At 41.8% G+C, this 24,401-nt stretch overlaps 25 pseudogenes; all 25 read left to right on the forward strand.

Moving 5' to 3' along the window:
- The first annotated feature begins 443 nt into the window (after positions 1-443).
- LOC137116857 (5S ribosomal RNA) lies at positions 444-562 on the forward strand (annotated as a pseudogene).
- An 857-nt stretch (positions 563-1,419) lies between these two features.
- LOC137116742 (5S ribosomal RNA) lies at positions 1,420-1,538 on the forward strand (annotated as a pseudogene).
- An 867-nt stretch (positions 1,539-2,405) lies between these two features.
- LOC137116718 (5S ribosomal RNA) lies at positions 2,406-2,524 on the forward strand (annotated as a pseudogene).
- An 857-nt stretch (positions 2,525-3,381) lies between these two features.
- On the forward strand, positions 3,382-3,500 carry LOC137116858 (5S ribosomal RNA; annotated as a pseudogene).
- Positions 3,501-4,357: 857 nt separating this feature from the next.
- On the forward strand, positions 4,358-4,476 carry LOC137116859 (5S ribosomal RNA; annotated as a pseudogene).
- Positions 4,477-5,333: 857 nt separating this feature from the next.
- Positions 5,334-5,452, forward strand: LOC137116753 (5S ribosomal RNA; annotated as a pseudogene).
- Positions 5,453-6,319: 867 nt separating this feature from the next.
- Positions 6,320-6,438, forward strand: LOC137116895 (5S ribosomal RNA; annotated as a pseudogene).
- An 857-nt stretch (positions 6,439-7,295) lies between these two features.
- Positions 7,296-7,414, forward strand: LOC137116765 (5S ribosomal RNA; annotated as a pseudogene).
- An 857-nt stretch (positions 7,415-8,271) lies between these two features.
- LOC137116719 (5S ribosomal RNA) lies at positions 8,272-8,390 on the forward strand (annotated as a pseudogene).
- An 868-nt stretch (positions 8,391-9,258) lies between these two features.
- LOC137116918 (5S ribosomal RNA) lies at positions 9,259-9,377 on the forward strand (annotated as a pseudogene).
- An 867-nt stretch (positions 9,378-10,244) lies between these two features.
- LOC137116940 (5S ribosomal RNA) lies at positions 10,245-10,363 on the forward strand (annotated as a pseudogene).
- Positions 10,364-11,230: 867 nt separating this feature from the next.
- On the forward strand, positions 11,231-11,349 carry LOC137116721 (5S ribosomal RNA; annotated as a pseudogene).
- Positions 11,350-12,206: 857 nt separating this feature from the next.
- LOC137116860 (5S ribosomal RNA) lies at positions 12,207-12,325 on the forward strand (annotated as a pseudogene).
- An 857-nt stretch (positions 12,326-13,182) lies between these two features.
- On the forward strand, positions 13,183-13,301 carry LOC137116777 (5S ribosomal RNA; annotated as a pseudogene).
- Positions 13,302-14,168: 867 nt separating this feature from the next.
- Positions 14,169-14,287, forward strand: LOC137116722 (5S ribosomal RNA; annotated as a pseudogene).
- Positions 14,288-15,155: 868 nt separating this feature from the next.
- On the forward strand, positions 15,156-15,274 carry LOC137116723 (5S ribosomal RNA; annotated as a pseudogene).
- Positions 15,275-16,141: 867 nt separating this feature from the next.
- LOC137116724 (5S ribosomal RNA) lies at positions 16,142-16,260 on the forward strand (annotated as a pseudogene).
- Positions 16,261-17,127: 867 nt separating this feature from the next.
- On the forward strand, positions 17,128-17,246 carry LOC137116725 (5S ribosomal RNA; annotated as a pseudogene).
- An 857-nt stretch (positions 17,247-18,103) lies between these two features.
- Positions 18,104-18,222, forward strand: LOC137116888 (5S ribosomal RNA; annotated as a pseudogene).
- An 867-nt stretch (positions 18,223-19,089) lies between these two features.
- On the forward strand, positions 19,090-19,208 carry LOC137116726 (5S ribosomal RNA; annotated as a pseudogene).
- Positions 19,209-20,075: 867 nt separating this feature from the next.
- LOC137116727 (5S ribosomal RNA) lies at positions 20,076-20,194 on the forward strand (annotated as a pseudogene).
- An 867-nt stretch (positions 20,195-21,061) lies between these two features.
- On the forward strand, positions 21,062-21,180 carry LOC137116728 (5S ribosomal RNA; annotated as a pseudogene).
- Positions 21,181-22,037: 857 nt separating this feature from the next.
- LOC137116729 (5S ribosomal RNA) lies at positions 22,038-22,156 on the forward strand (annotated as a pseudogene).
- Positions 22,157-23,013: 857 nt separating this feature from the next.
- LOC137116788 (5S ribosomal RNA) lies at positions 23,014-23,132 on the forward strand (annotated as a pseudogene).
- An 867-nt stretch (positions 23,133-23,999) lies between these two features.
- On the forward strand, positions 24,000-24,118 carry LOC137116861 (5S ribosomal RNA; annotated as a pseudogene).
- The last annotated feature ends 283 nt before the right edge of the window (positions 24,119-24,401 follow it).

Genomic DNA, 24,401 nt, shown 5'->3' on the forward strand with positions numbered 1-24,401 from the left:
TAAATAGTATTAAATCTGTAGGGGTGAACAGCCATTTTCTTTGGACTGTTTTCACATTAGGGAGTTAGGGTTAGCGACTGTGTTTTGGTTTGTTTATTTCTATCAGGCTAGCTAGCACTTTCTGTGGGAAATGGCTTATTTTGTTTATTATGTTGGCCTTGGTTCGCCCTGAGTTGTAGTGTCATGTTTTGTTTGACACTTTCTTTCGTTTAAAATAAATATCATTCTGTTGGAACATCTCGATCCTGGATTTTGGTTTGGGGATCGGAGAGGGAACATGCTAATTTATCTTTGTATGTTGCACCCTGACCCCCTGGACAGGGGCGTAACAGACCAGTACAGTTATAGTACTTTGTACTTTGCCACATTTATCTTCGTCTTAGCAAGTTTCTTGCATTCTGCTTCTCCAACGTTTTTAAGAGCTGTTGATGATGTCAAATGCAGCTTACGGCCACACCGCTCTCTAAGCGCCCGATCTCGTCCGATCTCGGCAGCCAAATAGAGCCGGGCCTGGTTAGTACTTGGTAGGAAGACCGCGTGGGAATACCAGGTGCTGTAAGCTTTTTTGCTTGGGTTTACGGGCAGCACAAGCTGGTGTTACTGCCTATTTATTCATAGAAATTGTTCTATATTTTCATCAAATTTTGTTCTTTCATTACTGTTTTGCTACTTTATTGGTTTGTCAACCATCGTGCTTCATTACTAGTAGACCATGTTACGGTCCTGGCCATATGTGTTGTTTTTGATATGTTGTTCTTATAGGTGCCCTGCCTGATTGGCCGGATTGAGGGGCAGTACAGGAAGCTGATTGGTCCATCCTACACTTCCTGGAGTTTTAAAAGTACGGTTCCCAACAGCTAGCGAGGCTCTTTCTGGCAGCAGCACCTGTTTGCTGTTCTTGGTTTCCAAACCTTATTTAGCATTTTTGAATTGTTAGGTTTTGTGCCGTGGTTTTGTTTATAAATTGTATATTTTGTAAATAGTATTAAATCTGTAGGGGTAAACAGCCATTTTCTTTGGACTGTTTTCACATTAGGGAGTTAGGGTTAGCGACTGTCTTTTGGTTTGTTTATTTCTATCAGGCTAGCTAGCACTTTCTGTGGGAAATGGCTTATTTTGTTTATTATGTTGGCCTTGGTTCGCCCTGAGTTGTAGTGTCATGTTTTGTTTGACACTTTCTTTCGTTTAAAATAAATATCATTCTGTTGGAACATCTCGATCCTGGATTTTGGTTTGGGGATCGGAGAGGGAACATGCTAATTTATCTTTGTATGTTGCACCCTGACCCCCTGGACAGGGGCGTAACAGACCAGTACAGTTATAGTACTTTGTACTTTGCCACATTTGTCTTCTTCTTAGCAAGTGTCATGCATTCTGCTTCTCCAGTGTTTTTAAGAGCTGTTGATGATGTCAAATGCAGCTTACGGCCACACCGCTCTCTAAGCGCCCGATCTCGTCCGATCTCGGCAGCCAAATAGAGCCGGGCCTGGTTAGTACTTGGTAGGAAGACCACCTGGGAATACCAGGTGCTGTAAGCTTTTTTGCTTGGGTTTACGGGCAGCACAAGCTGGTGTTACTGCCTATTTATTCATAGAAATTGTTCTATATTTTCATCAAATTTTGTTCTTTCATTGCTGTTTTGCTACTTTATTGGTTTTTCAACCATCGTGCTACATTACTAGTAGACCATGTTACGGTCCTGGCCATATGTGTTGTTTTTATTTTCTCGTTCTTATAGGTGCCCTGCCTGATTGGCCGGATTGAGGGGCAGTACAGGAAGCTGATTGGTCCATCCTACACTTCCTGGAGTTTTAAAAGTACGGTTCCCAACAGCTAGCGAGGCTCTTTCTGGCAGTAACACCTGTTTGCTGTTCTTGGTTTCCAAACCTTATTTAGCATTTTTGAATTGTTAGGTTTTGTGCCGTGGTTTTGTTTATAAATTGTATATTTTGTAATTCGTATTAAATCTGTAGGGGTGAACAGCCATTTTCTTTTGATTGTTTTCTCTTGTTTTCACATTAGGGAGTTAGGGTTAGCGACTGTCTTTTGGTTTGTTTATTTCTATCAGGCTAGCTAGCACTTTCTGTGGGAAATGGCTTATTTTGTTTATTATGTTGGCCTTGGTTCGCCCTGAGTTGTAGTGTCATGTTTTGTTTGACACTTTCTTTCGTTTAAAATAAATATCATTCTGTTGGAACATCTCGGTCCTGGATTTTGGTTTGGGGATCGGAGAGGGAACATGCTAATTTATCTTTGTATGTTGCACCCTGACCCCCTGGACAGGGGCGTAACAGACCAGTACAGTTATAGTACTTTGTACTTTGCCACATTTATCTTCTTCTTAGCAAGTGTCATGCATTCTGCTTCTCCAGCGTTTTTAAGAGCTGTTGATGATGTCAAATGCAGCTTACGGCCACACCGCTCTCTAAGCGCCCGATCTCGTCCGATCTCGGCAGCCAAATAGAGCCGGGCCTGGTTAGTACTTGGTAGGAAGACCGCCTGGGAATACCAGGTGCTGTAAGCTTTTTTGCTTGGGTTTACGGGCAGCACAAGCTGGTGTTACTGCCTATTTATTCATAGAAATTGTTCTTTATTTTCATCAAATTTTGTTCTTTCATTGCTGTTTTGCTACTTTATTGGTTTTTCAACCATCGTGCTTCATTACTAGTAGACCATGTTACGGTCCTGGCCATATGTGTTGTTTTTATTTTGTTGTTCTTATAGGTGCCCTGCCTGATTGGCCGGATTGGGGGGCAGTACAGGAAGCTGATTGGTCCATCCTACACTTCCTGGAGTTTTAAAAGTACGGTTCCCAACAGCTAGCGAGGCTCTTTCTGGCAGCAGCACCTGTTTGCTGTTCTTGGTTTCCAAACTTTATTTAGCATTTTTGAATTGTTAGGTTTTATGCCGTGGTTTTGTTTATAAATTGTATATTTTGTAAATAGTATTAAATCTGTAGGGGTGAACAGCCATTTTCTTTGGACTGTTTTCACATTAGGGAGTTAGGGTTAGCGACTGTGTTTTGGTTTGTTTATTTCTATCAGGCTAGCTAGCACTTTCTGTGGGAAATGGCTTATTTTGTTTATTATGTTGGCCTTGGTTCGCCCTGAGTTGTAGTGTCATGTTTTGTTTGACACTTTCTTTCGTTTAAAATAAATATCATTCTGTTGGAACATCTCGATCCTGGATTTTGGTTTGGGGATCGGAGAGGGAACATGCTAATTTATCTTTGTATGTTGCACCCTGACCCCCTGGACAGGGGCGTAACAGACCAGTACAGTTATAGTACTTTGTACTTTGCCACATTTATCTTCGTCTTAGCAAGTTTCATGCATTCTGCTTCTCCAACGTTTTTAAGAGCTGTTGATGATGTCAAATGCAGCTTACGGCCACACCGCTCTCTAAGCGCCCGATCTCGTCCGATCTCGGCAGCCAAATAGAGCCGGGCCTGGTTAGTACTTGGTAGGAAGACCGCGTGGGAATACCAGGTGCTGTAAGCTTTTTTGCTTGGGTTTACGGGCAGCACAAGCTGGTGTTACTGCCTATTTATTCATAGAAATTGTTCTATATTTTCATCAAATTTTGTTCTTTCATTACTGTTTTGCTACTTTATTGGTTTGTCAACCATCGTGCTTCATTACTAGTAGACCATGTTACGGTCCTGGCCATATGTGTTGTTTTTGATATGTTGTTCTTATAGGTGTCCTGCCTGATTGGCCGGATTGAGGGGCAGTACAGGAAGCTGATTGGTCCATCCTACACTTCCTGGAGTTTTAAAAGTACGGTTCCCAACAGCTAGCGAGGCTCTTTCTGGCAGCAGCACCTGTTTGCTGTTCTTGGTTTCCAAACCTTATTTAGCATTTTTGAATTGTTAGGTTTTGTGCCGTGGTTTTGTTTATAAATTGTATATTTTGTAAATAGTATTAAATCTGTAGGGGTGAACAGCCATTTTCTTTGGACTGTTTTCACATTAGGGAGTTAGGGTTAGCGACTGTGTTTTGGTTTGTTTATTTCTATCAGGCTAGCTAGCACTTTCTGTGGGAAATGGCTTATTTTGTTTATTATGTTGGCCTTGGTTCGCCCTGAGTTGTAGTGTCATGTTTTGTTTGACACTTTCTTTCGTTTAAAATAAATATCATTCTGTTGGAACATCTCGATCCTGGATTTTGGTTTGGGGATCGGAGAGGGAACATGCTAATTTATCTTTGTATGTTGCACCCTGACCCCCTGGACAGGGGCGTAACAGACCAGTACAGTTATAGTACTTTGTACTTTGCCACATTTATCTTCGTCTTAGCAAGTTTCATGCATTCTGCTTCTCCAACGTTTTTAAGAGCTGTTGATGATGTCAAATGCAGCTTACGGCCACACCGCTCTCTAAGCGCCCGATCTCGTCCGATCTCGGCAGCCAAATAGAGCCGGGCCTGGTTAGTACTTGGTAGGAAGACCGCGTGGGAATACCAGGTGCTGTAAGCTTTTTTGCTTGGGTTTACGGGCAGCACAAGCTGGTGTTACTGCCTATTTATTCATAGAAATTGTTCTATATTTTCATCAAATTTTGTTCTTTCATTACTGTTTTGCTACTTTATTGGTTTGTCAACCATCGTGCTTCATTACTAGTAGACCATGTTACGGTCCTGGCCATATGTGTTGTTTTTGATATGTTGTTCTTATAGGTGTCCTGCCTGATTGGCCGGATTGACGGGCAGTACAGGAAGCTGATTGGTCCATCCTACACTTCCTGGAGTTTTAAAAGTACGGTTCCCAACAGCTAGCGAGGCTCTTTCTGGCAGCAGCACCTGTTTGCTGTTCTTGGTTTCCAAACCTTATTTAGCATTTTTGAATTGTTAGGTTTTGTGCCGTGGTTTTGTTTATAAATTGTATATTTTGTAAATAGTATTAAATCTGTAGGGGTGAACAGCCATTTTCTTTGGACTGTTTTCACATTAGGGAGTTAGGGTTAGCGACTGTCTTTTGGTTTGTTTATTTCTATCAGGCTAGCTAGCACTTTCTGTGGGAAATGGCTTATTTTGTTTATTATGTTGGCCTTGGTTCGCCCTGAGTTGTAGTGTCATGTTTTGTTTGACACTTTCTTTCGTTTAAAATAAATATCATTCTGTTGGAACATCTCGATCCTGGATTTTGGTTTGGGGATCGGAGAGGGAACATGCTAATTTATCTTTGTATGTTGCACCCTGACCCCCTGGACAGGGGCGTAACAGACCAGTACAGTTATAGTACTTTGTACTTTGCCACATTTGTCTTCTTCTTAGCAAGTGTCATGCATTCTGCTTCTCCAGTGTTTTTAAGAGCTGTTGATGATGTCAAATGCAGCTTACGGCCACACCGCTCTCTAAGCGCCCGATCTCGTCCGATCTCGGCAGCCAAATAGAGCCGGGCCTGGTTAGTACTTGGTAGGAAGACCACCTGGGAATACCAGGTGCTGTAAGCTTTTTTGCTTGGGTTTACGGGCAGCACAAGCTGGTGTTACTGCCTATTTATTCATAGAAATTGTTCTATATTTTCATCAAATTTTGTTCTTTCATTGCTGTTTTGCTACTTTATTGGTTTTTCAACCATCGTGCTACATTACTAGTAGACCATGTTACGGTCCTGGCCATATGTGTTGTTTTTATTTTCTCGTTCTTATAGGTGCCCTGCCTGATTGGCCGGATTGAGGGGCAGTACAGGAAGCTGATTGGTCCATCCTACACTTCCTGGAGTTTTAAAAGTACGGTTCCCAACAGCTAGCGAGGCTCTTTCTGGCAGTAACACCTGTTTGCTGTTCTTGGTTTCCAAACCTTATTTAGCATTTTTGAATTGTTAGGTTTTGTGCCGTGGTTTTGTTTATAAATTGTATATTTTGTAATTCGTATTAAATCTGTAGGGGTGAACAGCCATTTTCTTTTGATTGTTTTCTCTTGTTTTCACATTAGGGAGTTAGGGTTAGCGACTGTCTTTTGGTTTGTTTATTTCTATCAGGCTAGCTAGCACTTTCTGTGGGAAATGGCTTATTTTGTTTATTATGTTGGCCTTGGTTCGCCCTGAGTTGTAGTGTCATGTTTTGTTTGACACTTTCTTTCGTTTAAAATAAATATCATTCTGTTGGAACATCTCGGTCCTGGATTTTGGTTTGGGGATCGGAGAGGGAACATGCTAATTTATCTTTGTATGTTGCACCCTGACCCCCTGGACAGGGGCGTAACAGACCAGTACAGTTATAGTACTTTGTACTTTGCCACATTTATCTTCTTCTTAGCAAGTGTCATGCATTCTGCTTCTCCAGCGTTTTTAAGAGCTGTTGATGATGTCAAATGCAGCTTACGGCCACACCGCTCTCTAAGCGCCCGATCTCGTCCGATCTCGGCAGCCAAATAGAGCCGGGCCTGTTTAGTACTTGGTAGGAAGACCGCCTGGGAATACCAGGTGCTGTAAGCTTTTTTGCTTGGGTTTACGGGCAGCACAAGCTGGTGTTACTGCCTATTTATTCATAGAAATTGTTCTTTATTTTCATCAAATTTTGTTCTTTCATTGCTGTTTTGCTACTTTATTGGTTTTTCAACCATCGTGCTTCATTACTAGTAGACCATGTTACGGTCCTGGCCATATGTGTTGTTTTTATTTTGTTGTTCTTATAGGTGCCCTGCCTGATTGGCCGGATTGGGGGGCAGTACAGGAAGCTGATTGGTCCATCCTACACTTCCTGGAGTTTTAAAAGTACGGTTCCCAACAGCTAGCGAGGCTCTTTCTGGCAGCAGCACCTGTTTGCTGTTCTTGGTTTCCAAACTTTATTTAGCATTTTTGAATTGTTAGGTTTTATGCCGTGGTTTTGTTTATAAATTGTATATTTTGTAAATAGTATTAAATCTGTAGGGGTGAACAGCCATTTTCTTTGGACTGTTTTCACATTAGGGAGTTAGGGTTAGCGACTGTGTTTTGGTTTGTTTATTTCTATCAGGCTAGCTAGCACTTTCTGTGGGAAATGGCTTATTTTGTTTATTATGTTGGCCTTGGTTCGCCCTGAGTTGTAGTGTCATGTTTTGTTTGACACTTTCTTTCGTTTAAAATAAATATCATTCTGTTGGAACATCTCGATCCTGGATTTTGGTTTGGGGATCGGAGAGGGAACATGCTAATTTATCTTTGTATGTTGCACCCTGACCCCCTGGACAGGGGCGTAACAGACCAGTACAGTTATAGTACTTTGTACTTTGCCACATTTATCTTCTTCTTAGCAAGTGTCATGCATTCTGCTTCTCCAGCGTTTTTAAGAGCTGTTGATGATGTCAAATGCAGCTTACGGCCACACCGCTCTCTAAGCGCCCGATCTCGTCCGATCTCGGCAGCCAAATAGAGCCGGGCCTGGTTAGTACTTGGTAGGAAGACCACCTGGGAATACCAGGTGCTGTAAGCTTTTTTGCTTGGGTTTACGGGCAGCACAAGCTGGTGTTACTGCCTATTTATTCATAGAAATTGTTCTATATTTTCATCAAATTTTGTTCTTTCATTGCTGTTTTGCTACTTTATTGGTTTGTCAACCATCGTGCTTCATTACTAGTAGACCATGTTACGGTCCTGGCCATATGTGTTGTTTTTATTTTGTTGTTCTTATAGGTGCCCTGCCTGATTGGCCGGATTGGGGGGCAGTACAGGAAGCTGATTGGTCCATCCTACACTTCCTGGAGTTTTAAAAGTACGGTTCCCAACAGCTAGCGAGGCTCTTTCTGGCAGCAGCACCTGTTTGCTGTTCTTGGTTTCCAAACTTTATTTAGCATTTTTGAATTGTTAGGTTTTATGCCGTGGTTTTGTTTATAAATTGTATATTTTGTAAATAGTATTAAATCTGTAGGGGTGAACTGCCATTTTCTTTGGATTGTTTTCACATTTGGGAGTTAGGGTTAGCGACTGTCTTTTGGTTTGTTTATTTCTATCAGGCTAGCTAGCACTTTCTGTGGGAAATGGCTTATTTTGTTTATTATGTTGGCCTTGGTTCGCCCTGAGTTGTAGTGTCATGTTTTGTTTGACACTTTCTTTCGTTTAAAATAAATATCATTCTGTTGGAACATCTCGATCCTGGATTTTGGTTTGGGGATCGGAGAGGGAACATGCTAATTTATCTTTGTATGTTGCACCCTGACCCCCTGGACAGGGGCGTAACAGACCAGTACAGTTATAGTACTTTGTACTTTGCCACATTTATCTTCTTCTTAGCAAGTGTCATGCATTCTGCTTCTCCAGCGTTTTTAAGAGCTGTTGATGATGTCAAATGCAGCTTACGGCCACACCGCTCTCTAAGCGCCCGATCTCGTCCGATCTCGGCAGCCAAATAGAGCCGGGCCTGGTTAGTACTTGGTAGGAAGACCGCCTGGGAATACCAGGTGCTGTAAGCTTTTTTGCTTGGGTTTACGGGCAGCACAAGCTGGTGTTACTGCCAATTTATTCATAGAAATTGTTCTATATTTTCATCAAATTTTGTTCTTTCATTGCTGTTTTGCTACTTTATTGGTTTTTAAAACCATCGTGCTTCATTACTAGTAGACCATGTTACGGTCCTGGCCATATGTGTTGTTTTTATTTTCTCGTTCTTATAGGTGCCCTGCCTGATTGGCCGGATTGAGGGGCAGTACAGGAAGCTGATTGGTCCATCCTACACTTCCTGGAGTTTTAAAAGTACGGTTCCCAACAGCTAGCGAGGCTCTTTCTGGCAGCAGCACCTGTTTGCTGTTCTTGGTTTCCAAACCTTATTTAGCATTTTTGAATTCTTAGGTTTTGTGCCGTGGTTTTGTTTATAAATTGTATATTTTGTAATTCGTATTAAATCTGTAGGGGTGAACAGCCATTTTCTTTTGATTGTTTTCTCTTGTTTTCACATTAGGGAGTTAGGGTTAGCGACTGTCTTTTGGTTTGTTTATTTCTATCAGGCTAGCTAGCACTTTCTGTGGGAAATGGCTTATTTTGTTTATTATGTTGGCCTTGGTTCGCCCTGAGTTGTAGTGTCATGTTTTGTTTGACACTTTCTTTCGTTTAAAATAAATATCATTCTGTTGGAACATCTCGATCCTGGATTTTGGTTTGGGGATCGGAGAGGGAACATGCTAATTTATCTTTGTATGTTGCACCCTGACCCCCTGGACAGGGGCGTAACAGACCAGTACAGTTATAGTACTCTGTACTTTGCCACATTTATCTTCTTCTTAGCAAGTGTCATGCATTCTGCTTCTCCAGCGTTTTTAAGAGCTGTTGATGATGTCAAATGCAGCTTACGGCCACACCGCTCTCTAAGCGCCCGATCTCGTCCGATCTTGGCAGCCAAATAGAGCCGGGCCTGGTTAGTACTTGGTAGGAAGACCGCCTGGGAATACCAGGTGCTGTAAGCTTTTTTGCTTGGGTTTACGGGCAGCACAAGCTGGTGTTACTGCCTATTTATTCATAGAAATTGTTCTATATTTTCATCAAATTTTGTTCTTTCATTGCTGTTTTGCTACTTTATTGGTTTTTCAACCATCGTGCTTCATTACTAGTAGACCATGTTACGGTCCTGGCCATATGTGTTGTTTTTGATTTGTTGTTCTTATAGGTGCCCTGCCTGATTGGCCGGATTGGGGGGCAGTACAGGAAGCTGATTGGTCCATCCTACACTTCCTGGAGTTTTAAAAGTACGGTTCCCAACAGCTAGCGAGGCTCTTTCTGGCAGCAGCACCTGTTTGCTGTTCTTGGTTTCCAAATCTTATTTAGCATTTTTGAATTGTTAGGTTTTGTGCCGTGGTTTTGTTTATAAATTGTATATTTTGTAATTCGTATTAAATCTGTAGGGGTGAACAGCCATTTTCTTTTGATTGTTTTCTCTTGTTTTCACATTAGGGAGTTAGGGTTAGCGACTGTCTTTTGGATTGTTTATTTCTATCAGGCTAGCTAGCACTTTCTGTGGGAAATGGCTTATTTTGTTTATTATGTTGGCCTTGGTTTGCCCTGAGTTGTAGTGTCATGTTTTGTTTGACACTTTCTTTCGTTTAAAATAAATATTATTCTGTTGGAACATCTCGATACTGGAGTTTGGTTTGGGGATCGGAGAGGGAACATGCTAATTTATCTTTGTATGTTGCACCCTGACCCCCTGGACAGGGGCGTAACAGACCAGTACAGTTATAGTACTTTGTACTTTGCCACATTTATCTTCTTCTTAGCAAGTGTCATGCATTCTGCTTCTCCAGCGTTTTTAAGAGCTGTTGATGATGTCAAATGCAGCTTACGGCCACACCGCTCTCTAAGCGCCCGATCTCGTCCGATCTCGGCAGCCAAATAGAGCCAGGCCTGGTTAGTACTTGGTAGGAAGACCGCCTGGGAATACCAGGTGCTGTAAGCTTTTTTGCTTGGGTTTACGGGCAGCACAAGCTGGTGTTACTGCCTATTTATTCATAGAAATTGTTCTATATTTTCATCAAATTTTGTTCTTTCATTGCTGTTTTGCTACTTTATTGGTTTTTCAACCATCGTGCTTCATTACTAGTAGACCATGTTACGGTCCTGGCCATATGTGTTGTTTTTATTTTCTCGTTCTTATAGGTGCCCTGCCTGATTGGCCGGATTGAGGGGCAGTACAGGAAGCTGATTGGTCCATCCTACACTTCCTGGAGTTTTAAAAGTACGGTTCCCAACAGCTAGCGAGGCTCTTTCTGGCAGCAGCACCTGTTTGCTGTTCTTGGTTTCCAAACCTTATTTAGCATTTTTGAATTGTTAGGTTTTGTGCCGTGGTTTTGTTTATAAATTGTATATTTTGTAATTCGTATTAAATCTGTAGGGGTGAACAGCCATTTTCTTTTGATTGTTTTCTCTTGTTTTCACATTAGGGAGTTAGGGTTAGCGACTGTCTTTTGGTTTGTTTATTTCTATCAGGCTAGCTAGCACTTTCTGTGGGAAATGGCTTATTTTGTTTATTATGTTGGCCTTGGTTCGCCCTGAGTTGTAGTGTCATGTTTTGTTTGACACTTTCTTTCGTTTAAAATAAATATCATTCTGTTGGAACATCTCGATCCTGGATTTTGGTTTGGGGATCGGAGAGGGAACATGCTAATTTATCTTTGTATGTTGCACCCTGACCCCCTGGACAGGGGCGTAACAGACCAGTACAGTTATAGTACTTTGTACTTTGCCACATTTATCTTCTTCTTAGCAAGTGTCATGCATTCTGCTTCTCCAGCGTTTTTAAGAGCTGTTGATGATGTCAAATGCAGCTTACGGCCACACCGCTCTCTAAGCGCCCGATCTCGTCCGATCTCGGCAGCCAAATAGAGCCGGGCCTGGTTAGTACTTGGTAGGAAGACCGCCTGGGAATACCAGGTGCTGTAAGCTTTTTTGCTTGGGTTTACGGGCAGCACAAGCTGGTGTTACTGCCTATTTATTCATAGAAATTGTTCTTTATTTTCATCAAATTTTGTTCTTTCATTGCTGTTTTGCTACTTTATTGGTTTTTCAACCATCGTGCTTCATTACTAATAGACCATGTTACGGTCTTGGCCATATGTGTTGTTTTTATTTTGTTGTTCTTATAGGTGCCCTGCCTGATTGGCCGGATTGGGGGGCAGTACAGGAAGCTGATTGGTCCATCCTACACTTCCTGGAGTTTTAAAAGTACGGTTCCCAACAGCTAGCGAGGCTCTTTCTGGCAGCAGCACCTGTTTGCTGTTCTTGGTTTCCAAACTTTATTTAGCATTTTTGAATTGTTAGGTTTTATGCCGTGGTTTTGTTTATAAATTGTATATTTTGTAAATAGTATTAAATCTGTAGGGGTGAACAGCCATTTTCTTTGGACTGTTTTCACATTAGGGAGTTAGGGTTAGCGACTGTGTTTTGGTTTGTTTATTTCTATCAGGCTAGCTAGCACTTTCTGTGGGAAATGGCTTATTTTGTTTATTATGTTGGCCTTGGTTCGCCCTGAGTTGTAGTGTCATGTTTTGTTTGACACTTTCTTTCGTTTAAAATAAATATCATTCTGTTGGAACATCTCGATCCTGGATTTTGGTTTGGGGATCGGAGAGGGAACATGCTAATTTATCTTTGTATGTTGCACCCTGACCCCCTGGACAGGGGCGTAACAGACCAGTACAGTTATAGTACTTTGTACTTTGCCACATTTATCTTCGTCTTAGCAAGTTTCATGCATTCTGCTTCTCCAACGTTTTTAAGAGCTGTTGATGATGTCAAATGCAGCTTACGGCCACACCGCTCTCTAAGCGCCCGATCTCGTCCGATCTCGGCAGCCAAATAGAGCCGGGCCTGGTTAGTACTTGGTAGGAAGACCGCGTGGGAATACCAGGTGCTGTAAGCTTTTTTGCTTGGGTTTACGGGCAGCACAAGCTGGTGTTACTGCCTATTTATTCATAGAAATTGTTCTATATTTTCATCAAATTTTGTTCTTTCATTACTGTTTTGCTACTTTATTGGTTTGTCAACCATCGTGCTTCATTACTAGTAGACCATGTTACGGTCCTGGCCATATGTGTTGTTTTTGATATGTTGTTCTTATAGGTGCCCTGCCTGATTGGCCGGATTGAGGGGCAGTACAGGAAGCTGATTGGTCCATCCTACACTTCCTGGAGTTTTAAAAGTACGGTTCCCAACAGCTAGCGAGGCTCTTTCTGGCAGCAGCACCTGTTTGCTGTTCTTGGTTTCCAAACCTTATTTAGCATTTTTGAATTGTTAGGTTTTGTGCCGTGGTTTTGTTTATAAATTGTATATTTTGTAAATAGTATTAAATCTGTAGGGGTGAACAGCCATTTTCTTTGGACTGTTTTCACATTAGGGAGTTAGGGTTAGCGACTGTCTTTTGGTTTGTTTATTTCTATCAGGCTAGCTAGCACTTTCTGTGGGAAATGGCTTATTTTGTTTATTATGTTGGCCTTGGTTCGCCCTGAGTTGTAGTGTCATGTTTTGTTTGACACTTTCTTTCGTTTAAAATAAATATCATTCTGTTGGAACATCTCGATCCTGGATTTTGGTTTGGGGATCGGAGAGGGAACATGCTAATTTATCTTTGTATGTTGCACCCTGACCCCCTGGACAGGGGCGTAACAGACCAGTACAGTTATAGTACTTTGTACTTTGCCACATTTGTCTTCTTCTTAGCAAGTGTCATGCATTCTGCTTCTCCAGTGTTTTTAAGAGCTGTTGATGATGTCAAATGCAGCTTACGGCCACACCGCTCTCTAAGCGCCCGATCTCGTCCGATCTCGGCAGCCAAATAGAGCCGGGCCTGGTTAGTACTTGGTAGGAAGACCACCTGGGAATACCAGGTGCTGTAAGCTTTTTTGCTTGGGTTTACGGGCAGCACAAGCTGGTGTTACTGCCTATTTATTCATAGAAATTGTTCTATATTTTCATCAAATTTTGTTCTTTCATTGCTGTTTTGCTACTTTATTGGTTTTTCAACCATCGTGCTACATTACTAGTAGACCATGTTACGGTCCTGGCCATATGTGTTGTTTTTATTTTCTCGTTCTTATAGGTGCCCTGCCTGATTGGCCGGATTGAGGGGCAGTACAGGAAGCTGATTGGTCCATCCTACACTTCCTGGAGTTTTAAAAGTACGGTTCCCAACAGCTAGCGAGGCTCTTTCTGGCAGTAACACCTGTTTGCTGTTCTTGGTTTCCAAACCTTATTTAGCATTTTTGAATTGTTAGGTTTTGTGCCGTGGTTTTGTTTATAAATTGTATATTTTGTAATTCGTATTAAATCTGTAGGGGTGAACAGCCATTTTCTTTTGATTGTTTTCTCTTGTTTTCACATTAGGGAGTTAGGGTTAGCGACTGTCTTTTGGTTTGTTTATTTCTATCAGGCTAGCTAGCACTTTCTGTGGGAAATGGCTTATTTTGTTTATTATGTTGGCCTTGGTTCGCCCTGAGTTGTAGTGTCATGTTTTGTTTGACATTTTCTTTCGTTTAAAATAAATATCATTCTGTTGGAACATCTCGATCCTGGATTTTGGTTTGGGGATCGGAGAGGGAACATGCTAATTTATCTTTGTATGTTGCACCCTGACCCCCTGGACAGGGGCGTAACAGACCAGTACAGTTATAGTACTTTGTACTTTGCCACATTTATCTTCTTCTTAGCAAGTGTCATGCATTCTGCTTCTCCAGCGTTTTTAAGAGCTGTTGATGATGTCAAATGCAGCTTACGGCCACACCGCTCTCTAAGCGCCCGATCTCGTCCGATCTCGGCAGCCAAATAGAGCCGGGCCTGGTTAGTACTTGGTAGGAAGACCGCCTGGGAATACCAGGTGCTGTAAGCTTTTTTGCTTGGGTTTACGGGCAGCACAAGCTGGTGTTACTGCCAATTTATTCATAGAAATTGTTCTATAGTTTCATCAAATTTTGTTCTTTCATTGCTGTTTTGCTACTTTATTGGTTTTTAAAACCATCGTGCTTCATTACTAGTAGACCATGTTACGGTCCTGGCCATATGTGTTGTTTCTATTTTGTTGTTCTTATAGGTGCCCTGCCTGATTGGCCGGATTGGGGGGCAGTACAGGAAGCTGATTGGTCCATCCTACACTTCCTGGAGTTTTAAAAGTACGGTTCCCAACAGCTAGCGAGGCTCTTTCTGGCAGCAGCACCTGTTTGCTGTTCTTGGTTTCCAAACTTTATTTAGCATTTTTGAATTGTTAGGTTTTATGCCGTGGTTTTGTTTATAAATTGTATATTTTGTAATTCGTATTAAATCTGTAGGGGTGAACAGCCATTTTCTTTTGATTGTTTTCTCTTGTTTTCACATTAGGGAGTTAGGGTTAGCGACTGTCTTTTGGTTTGTTTATTTCTATCAGGCTAGCTAGCACTTTCTGTGGGAAATGGCTTATTTTGTTTATTATGTTGGCCTTGGTTCGCCCTGAGTTGTAGTGTCATGTTTTGTTTGACACTTTCTTTCGTTTAAAATAAATATCATTCTGTTGGAACATCTCGATCCTGGATTTTGGTTTGGGGATCGGAGAGGGAACATGCTAATTTATCTTTGTATGTTGCACCCTGACCCCCTGGACAGGGGCGTAACAGACCAGTACAGTTATAGTACTCTGTACTTTGCCACATTTATCTTCTTCTTAGCAAGTGTCATGCATTCTGCTTCTCCAGCGTTTTTAAGAGCTGTTGATGATGTCAAATGCAGCTTACGGCCACACCGCTCTCTAAGCGCCCGATCTCGTCCGATCTCGGCAGCCAAATAGAGCCGGGCCTGGTTAGTACTTGGTAGGAAGACCGCCTGGGAATACCAGGTGCTGTAAGCTTTTTTGCTTGGGTTTACGGGCAGCACAAGCTGGTGTTACTGCCTATTTATTCATAGAAATTGTTCTATATTTTCATCAAATTTTGTTCTTTCATTGCTGTTTTGCTACTTTATTGGTTTTTCAACCATCGTGCTTCATTACTAGTAGACCATGTTACGGTCCTGGCCATATGTGTTGTTTTTGATTTGTTGTTCTTATAGGTGCCCTGCCTGATTGGCCGGATTGGGGGGCAGTACAGGAAGCTGATTGGTCCATCCTACACTTCCTGGAGTTTTAAAAGTACGGTTCCCAACAGCTAGCGAGGCTCTTTCTGGCAGCAGCACCTGTTTGCTGTTCTTGGTTTCCAAACCTTATTTAGCATTTTTGAATTGTTAGGTTTTGTGCCGTGGTTTTGTTTATAAATTGTATATTTTGTAATTCGTATTAAATCTGTAGGGGTGAACAGCCATTTTCTTTTGATTGTTTTCTCTTGTTTTCACATTAGGGAGTTAGGGTTAGCGACTGTCTTTTGGATTGTTTATTTCTATCAGGCTAGCTAGCACTTTCTGTGGGAAATGGCTTATTTTGTTTATTATGTTGGCCTTGGTTTGCCCTGAGTTGTAGTGTCATGTTTTGTTTGACACTTTCTTTCGTTTAAAATAAATATTATTCTGTTGGAACATCTCGATACTGGAGTTTGGTTTGGGGATCGGAGAGGGAACATGCTAATTTATCTTTGTATGTTGCACCCTGACCCCCTGGACAGGGGCGTAACAGACCAGTACAGTTATAGTACTTTGTACTTTGCCACATTTATCTTCTTCTTAGCAAGTGTCATGCATTCTGCTTCTCCAGCGTTTTTAAGAGCTGTTGATGATGTCAAATGCAGCTTACGGCCACACCGCTCTCTAAGCGCCCGATCTCGTCCGATCTCGGCAGCCAAATAGAGCCGGGCCTGGTTAGTACTTGGTAGGAAGACCGCCTGGGAATACCAGGTGCTGTAAGCTTTTTTGCTTGGGTTTACGGGCAGCACAAGCTGGTGTTACTGCCTATTTATTCATAGAAATTGTTCTATATTTTCATCAAATTTTGTTCTTTCATTGCTGTTTTGCTACTTTATTGGTTTTTCAACCATCGTGCTTCATTACTAGTAGACCATGTTACGGTCCTGGCCATATGTGTTGTTTTTATTTTCTCGTTCTTATAGGTGCCCTGCCTGATTGGCCGGATTGAGGGGCAGTACAGGAAGCTGATTGGTCCATCCTACACTTCCTGGAGTTTTAAAAGTACGGTTCCCAACAGCTAGCGAGGCTCTTTCTGGCAGCAGCACCTGTTTGCTGTTCTTGGTTTCCAAACCTTATTTAGCATTTTTGAATTGTTAGGTTTTGTGCCGTGGTTTTGTTTATAAATTGTATATTTTGTAATTCGTATTAAATCTGTAGGGGTGAACAGCCATTTTCTTTTGATTGTTTTCTCTTGTTTTCACATTAGGGAGTTAGGGTTAGCGACTGTCTTTTGGTTTGTTTATTTCTATCAGGCTAGCTAGCACTTTCTGTGGGAAATGGCTTATTTTGTTTATTATGTTGGCCTTGGTTCGCCCTGAGTTGTAGTGTCATGTTTTGTTTGACACTTTCTTTCGTTTAAAATAAATATCATTCTGTTGGAACATCTCGATCCTGGATTTTGGTTTGGGGATCGGAGAGGGAACATGCTAATTTATCTTTGTATGTTGCACCCTGACCCCCTGGACAGGGGCGTAACAGACCAGTACAGTTATAGTACTTTGTACTTTGCCACATTTATCTTCTTCTTAGCAAGTGTCATGCATTCTGCTTCTCCAGCGTTTTTAAGAGCTGTTGATGATGTCAAATGCAGCTTACGGCCACACCGCTCTCTAAGCGCCCGATCTCGTCCGATCTCGGCAGCCAAATAGAGCCGGGCCTGGTTAGTACTTGGTAGGAAGACCGCCTGGGAATACCAGGTGCTGTAAGCTTTTTTGCTTGGGTTTACGGGCAGCACAAGCTGGTGTTACTGCCTATTTATTCATAGAAATTGTTCTATATTTTCATCAAATTTTGTTCTTTCATTGCTGTTTTGCTACTTTATTGGTTTTTCAACCATCGTGCTTCATTACTAGTAGACCATGTTACGGTCCTGGCCATATGTGTTGTTTTTATTTTCTCGTTCTTATAGGTGCCCTGCCTGATTGGCCGGATTGAGGGGCAGTACAGGAAGCTGATTGGTCCATCCTACACTTCCTGGAGTTTTAAAAGTACGGTTCCCAACAGCTAGCGAGGCTCTTTCTGGCAGCAGCACCTGTTTGCTGTTCTTGGTTTCCAAACCTTATTTAGCATTTTTGAATTGTTAGGTTTTGTGCCGTGGTTTTGTTTATAAATTGTATATTTTGTAAATAGTATTAAATCTGTAGGGGTGAACAGCCATTTTTTTTGGACTGTTTTCACATTAGGGAGTTAGGGTTAGCGACTGTCTTTTGGTTTGTTTATTTCTATCAGGCTAGCTAGCACTTTCTGTGGGAAATGGCTTATTTTGTTTATTATGTTGGCCTTGATTCGCCCTGAGTTGTAGTGTCATGTTTTGTTTGACACTTTCTTTCGTTTAAAATAAATATCATTCTGTTGGAACATCTCGATCCTGGATTTTGGTTTGGGGATCGGAGAGGGAACATGCTAATTTATCTTTGTATGTTGCACCCTGACCCCCTGGACAGGGGCGTAACAGACCAGTACAGTTATAGTACTTTGTACTTTGCCACATTTGTCTTCTTCTTAGCAAGTGTCATGCATTCTGCTTCTCCAGTGTTTTTAAGAGCTGTTGATGATGTCAAATGCAGCTTACGGCCACACCGCTCTCTAAGCGCCCGATCTCGTCCGATCTCGGCAGCCAAATAGAGCCGGGCCTGGTTAGTACTTGGTAGGAAGACCGCCTGGGAATACCAGGTGTTGTAAGCTTTTTTGCTTGGGTTTACGGGCAGCACAAGCTGGTGTTACTGCCTATTTATTCATAGAAATTGTTCTATATTTTCATCAAATTTTGTTCTTTCATTGCTGTTTTGCTACTTTATTGGTTTTTCAACCATCGTGCTTCATTACTAGTAGACCATGTTAGGGTCCTGGCCATATGTGTTGTTTTTGATTTGTTGTTCTTATAGGTGCCCTGCCTGATTGGCCGGATTGGGGGGCAGTACAGGAAGCTGATTGGTCCATCCTACACTTCCTGGAGTTTTAAAAGTACGGTTCCCAACAGCTAGCGAGGCTCTTTCTGGCAGCAGCACCTGTTTGCTGTTCTTGGTTTCCAAACCTTATTTAGCATTTTTGAATTGTTAGGTTTTGTGCCGTGGTTTTGTTTATAAATTGTATATTTTGTAATTCGTATTAAATCTGTAGGGGTGAACAGCCATTTTCTTTTGATTGTTTTCTCTTGTTTTCACATTAGGGAGTTAGGGTTAGCGACTGTCTTTTGGTTTGTTTATTTCTATCAGGCTAGCTAGCACTTTCTGTGGGAAATGGCTTATTTTGTTTATTATGTTGGCCTTGGTTCGCCCTGAGTTGTAGTGTCATGTTTTGTTTGACACTTTCTTTCGTTTAAAATAAATATCATTCTGTTGGAACATCTCGATCCTGGATTTTGGTTTGGGGATCGGAGAGGGAACATGCTAATTTATCTTTGTATGTTGCACCCTGACCCCCTGGACAGGGGCGTAACAGACCAGTACAGTTATAGTACTTTGTACTTTGCCACATTTATCTTCTTCTTAGCAAGTGTCATGCATTCTGCTTCTCCAGCGTTTTTAAGAGCTGTTGATGATGTCAAATGCAGCTTACGGCCACACCGCTCTCTAAGCGCCCGATCTCGTCCGATCTCGGCAGCCAAATAGAGCCGGGCCTGGTTAGTACTTGGTAGGAAGACCGCCTGGGAATACCAGGTGCTGTAAGCTTTTTTGCTTGGGTTTACGGGCAGCACAAGCTGGTGTTACTGCCTATTTATTCATAGAAATTGTTCTATATTTTCATCAAATTTTGTTCTTTCATTGCTGTTTTGCTACTTTATTGGTTTTTCAACCATCGTGCTTCATTACTAGTAGACCATGTTACGGTCCTAGCCATATGTGTTGTTTTAATTTTCTCGTTCTTATAGGTGCCCTGCCTGATTGGCCGGATTGAGGGGCAGTACAGGAAGCTGATTGGTCCATCCTACACTTCCTGGAGTTTTAAAAGTACGGTTCCCAACAGCTAGCGAGGCTCTTTCTGGCAGCAGCACCTGTTTGCTGTTCTTGGTTTCCAAACCTTATTTAGCATTTTTGAATTCTTAGGTTTTGTGCCGTGGTTTTGTTTATAAATTGTATATTTTGTAATTCGTATTAAATCTGTAGGGGTGAACAGCCATTTTCTTTTGATTGTTTTCTCTTGTTTTCACATTAGGGAGTTAGGGTTAGCGACTGTCTTTTGGTTTTTTTATTTCTATCAGGCTAGCTAGCACTTTCTGTGGGAAATGGCTTATTTTGTTTATTATGTTGGCCTTGGTTCGCCCTGAGTTGTAGTGTCATGTTTTGTTTGACACTTTCTTTCGTTTAAAATAAATATCATTCTGTTGGAACATCTCGATCCTGGATTTTGGTTTGGGGATCGGAGAGGGAACATGCTAATTTATCTTTGTATGTTGCACCCTGACCCCCTGGACAGGGGCGTAACAGACCAGTACAGTTATAGTACTTTGTACTTTGCCACATTTATCTTCTTCTTAGCAAGTGTCATGCATTCTGCTTCTCCAGCGTTTTTAAGAGCTGTTGATGATGTCAAATGCAGCTTACGGCCACACCGCTCTCTAAGCGCCCGATCTCGTCCGATCTCGGCAGCCAAATAGAGCCGGGCCTGGTTAGTACTTGGTAGGAAGACCGCCTGGGAATACCAGGTGCTGTAAGCTTTTTTGCTTGGGTTTACGGGCAGCACAAGCTGGTGTTACTGCCTATTTATTCATAGAAATTGTTGTATATTTTCATCAAATTTTGTTCTTTCATTGCTGTTTTGCTACTTTATTGGTTTTTCAACCATCGTGCTTCATTACTAGTAGACCATGTTACGGTCCTGGCCATATGTGTTGTTTTTATTTTCTCGTTCTTATAGGTGCCCTGCCTGATTGGCCGGATTGAGGGGCAGTACAGGAAGCTGATTGGTCCATCCTACACTTCCTGGAGTTTTAAAAGTACGGTTCCCAACAGCTAGCGAGGCTCTTTCTGGCAGCAGCACCTGTTTGCTGTTCTTGGTTTCCAAACCTTATTTAGCATTTTTGAATTGTTAGGTTTTGTGCCGTGGTTTTGTTTATAAATTGTATATTTTGTAATTCGTATTAAATCTGTAGGGGTGAACAGCCATTTTCTATTGATTGTTTTCTCTTGTTTTCACATTAGGGAGTTAGGGTTAGCGACTGTGTTTTGGTTTGTTTATTTCTATCAGGCTAGCTAGCACTTTCTGTGGGAAATGGCTTATTTTGTTTATTATGTTGGCCTTGGTTCGCCCTGAGTTGTAGTGTCATGTTTTGTTTGACACTTTCTTTCGTTTAAAATAAATATCATTCTGTTGGAACATCTCGATCCTGGATTTTGGTTTGGGGATCGGAGAGGGAACATGTTAATTTATCTTTGTATGTTGCACCCTGACCCCCTGGACAGGGGCGTAACAGACCAGTACAGTTATAGTACTTTGTACTTTGCCACATTTATCTTCTTCTTAGCAAGTGTCATGCATTCTGCTTCTCCAGCGTTTTTAAGAGCTGTTGATGATGTCAAATGCAGCTTACGGCCACACCGCTCTCTAAGCGCCCGATCTCGTCCGATCTCGGCAGCCAAATAGAGCCGGGCCTGGTTAGTACTTGGTAGGAAGACCGCCTGGGAATACCAGGTGCTGTAAGCTTTTTTGCTTGGGTTTACGGGCAGCACAAGCTGGTGTTACTGCCTATTTATTCATAGAAATTGTTCTATATTTTCATCAAATTTTGTTCTTTCATTGCTGTTTTGCTACTTTATTGGTTTGTCAACCATCGTGCTTCATTACTAGTAGACCATGTTAAGGTCCTGGCCATATGTGTTGTTTTTATTTTGTTGTTCTTATAGGTGCCCTGCCTGATTGGCCGGATTGGGGGGCAGTACAGGAAGCTGATTGGTCCATCCTACACTTCCTGGAGTTTTAAAAGTACGGTTCCCAACAGCTAGCGAGGCTCTTTCTGGCAGCAGCACCTGTTTGCTGTTCTTGGTTTCCAAACTTTATTTAGCATTTTTGAATTGTTAGGTTTTATGCCGTGGTTTTGTTTATAAATTGTATATTTTGTAAATAGTATTAAATCTGTAGGGGTGAACTGCCATTTTCTTTGGATTGTTTTCACATTTGGGAGTTAGGGTTAGCGACTGTCTTTTGGTTTGTTTATTTCTATCAGGCTAGCTAGCACTTTCTGTGGGAAATGGCTTATTTTGTTTATTATGTTGGCCTTGGTTCGCCCTGAGTTGTAGTGTCATGTTTTGTTTGACATTTTCTTTCGTTTAAAATAAATATCATTCTGTTGGAACATCTCGATCCTGGATTTTGGTTTGGGGATCGGAGAGGGAACATGCTAATTTATCTTTGTATGTTGCACCCTGACCCCCTGGACAGGGGCGTAACAGACCAGTACAGTTATAGTACTTTGTACTTTGCCACATTTATCTTCTTCTAAGCAAGTGTCATGCATTCTGCTTCTCCAGCGTTTTTAAGAGCTGTTGATGATGTCAAATGCAGCTTACGGCCACACCGCTCTCTAAGCGCCCGATCTCGTCCGATCTCGGCAGCCAAATAGAGCCGGGCCTGGTTAGTACTTGGTAGGAAGACCGCCTGGGAATACCAGGTGCTGTAAGCTTTTTTGCTTGGGTTTACGGGCAGCACAAGCTGGTGTTACTGCCTATTTATTCATAGAAATTGTTCTATATTTTCATCAAATTTTGTTCTTTCATTGCTGTTTTGCTACTTTATTGGTTTGTCAACCATCGTGCTTCATTACTAGTAGACCATGTTAAGGTCCTGGCCATATGTGTTGTTTTTATTTTGTTGTTCTTATAGGTGCCCTGCCTGATTGGCCGGATTGGGGGGCAGTACAGGAAGCTGATTGGTCCATCCTACACTTCCTGGAGTTTTAAAAGTACGGTTCCCAACAGCTAGCGAGGCTCTTTCTGGCAGCAGCACCTGTTTGCTGTTCTTGGTTTCCAAACTTTATTTAGCATTTTTGAATTGTTAGGTTTTATGCCGTGGTTTTGTTTATAAATTGTATATTTTGTAAATAGTATTAAATCTGTAGGGGTGAACTGCCATTTTCTTTGGATTGTTTTCACATTTGGGAGTTAGGGTTAGCGACTGTCTTTTGGTTTGTTTATTTCTATCAGGCTAGCTAGCACTTTCTGTGGGAAATGGCTTATTTTGTTTATTATGTTGGCCTTGGTTCGCCCTGAGTTGTAGTGTCATGTTTTGTTTGACATTTTCTTTCGTTTAAAATAAATATCATTCTGTTGGAACATCTCGATCCTGGATTTTGGTTTGGGGATCGGAGAGGGAACATGCTAATTTATCTTTGTATGTTGCACCCTGACCCCCTGGACAGGGGCGTAACAGACCAGTACAGTTATAGTACTTTGTACTTTGCCACATTTATCTTCTTCTAAGCAAGTGTCATGCATTCTGCTTCTCCAGCGTTTTTAAGAGCTGTTGATGATGTCAAATGCAGCTTACGGCCACACCGCTCTCTAAGCGCCCGATCTCGTCCGATCTCGGCAGCCAAATAGAGCCGGGCCTGGTTAGTACTTGGTAGGAAGACCACCTGGGAATACCAGGTGCTGTAAGCTTTTTTGCTTGGGTTTACGGGCAGCACAAGCTGGTGTTACTGCCTATTTATTCATAGAAATTGTTCTATATTTTCATCAAATTTTGTTCTTTCATTGCTGTTTTGCTACTTTATTGGTTTTTCAACCATCGTGCTACATTACTAGTAGACCATGTTACGGTCCTGGCCATATGTGTTGTTTTTATTTTCTCGTTCTTATAGGTGCCCTGCCTGATTGGCCGGATTGAGGGGCAGTACAGGAAGCTGATTGGTCCATCCTACACTTCCTGGAGTTTTAAAAGTACGGTTCCCAACAGCTAGCGAGGCTCTTTCTGGCAGCAGCACCTGTTTGCTGTTCTTGGTTTCCAAACCTTATTTAGCATTTTTGAATTGTTAGGTTTTGTGCCGTGGTTTTGTTTATAAATTGTATATTTTGTAATTCGTATTAAATCTGTAGGGGTGAACAGCCATTTTCTTTTGATTGTTTTCTCTTGTTTTCACATTAGGGAGTTAGGGTTAGCGACTGTCTTTTGGTTTGTTTATTTCTATCAGGCTAGCTAGCACTTTCTGTGGGAAATGGCTTATTTTGTTTATTATGTTGGCCTTGGTTCGCCCTGAGTTGTAGTGTCATGTTTTGTTTGACACTTTCTTTCGTTTAAAATAAATATCATTCTGTTGGAACATCTCGATCCTGGATTTTGGTTTGGGGATCGGAGAGGGAACATGCTAATTTATCTTTGTATGTTGCACCCTGACCCCCTGGACAGGGGCGTAACAGACCAGTACAGTTATAGTACTTTGTACTTTGCCACATTTATCTTCGTCTTAGCAAGTTTCATGCATTCTGCTTCTCCAACGTTTTTAAGAGCTGTTGATGATGTCAAATGCAGCTTACGGCCACACCGCTCTCTAAGCGCCCGATCTCGTCCGATCTCGGCAGCCAAATAGAGCCGGGCCTGGTTAGTACTTGGTAGGAAGACCGCGTGGGAATACCAGGTGCTGTAAGCTTTTTTGCTTGGGTTTACGGGCAGCACAAGCTGGTGTTACTGCCTATTTATTCATAGAAATTGTTCTATATTTTCATCAAATTTTGTTCTTTCATTACTGTTTTGCTACTTTATTGGTTTGTCAACCATCGTGCTTCATTACTAGTAGACCATGTTACGGTCCTGGCCATATGTGTTGTTTTTGATATGTTGTTCTTATAGGTGCCCTGCCTGATTGGCCGGATTGAGGGGCAGTACAGGAAGCTGATTGGTCCATCCTACACTTCCTGGAGTTTTAAAAGTAC

Source organism: Channa argus, unplaced genomic scaffold (assembly GCF_033026475.1).
Source record: "Channa argus isolate prfri unplaced genomic scaffold, Channa argus male v1.0 Contig032, whole genome shotgun sequence".
NCBI classification, from domain to species: domain Eukaryota; kingdom Metazoa; phylum Chordata; class Actinopteri; order Anabantiformes; family Channidae; genus Channa; species Channa argus.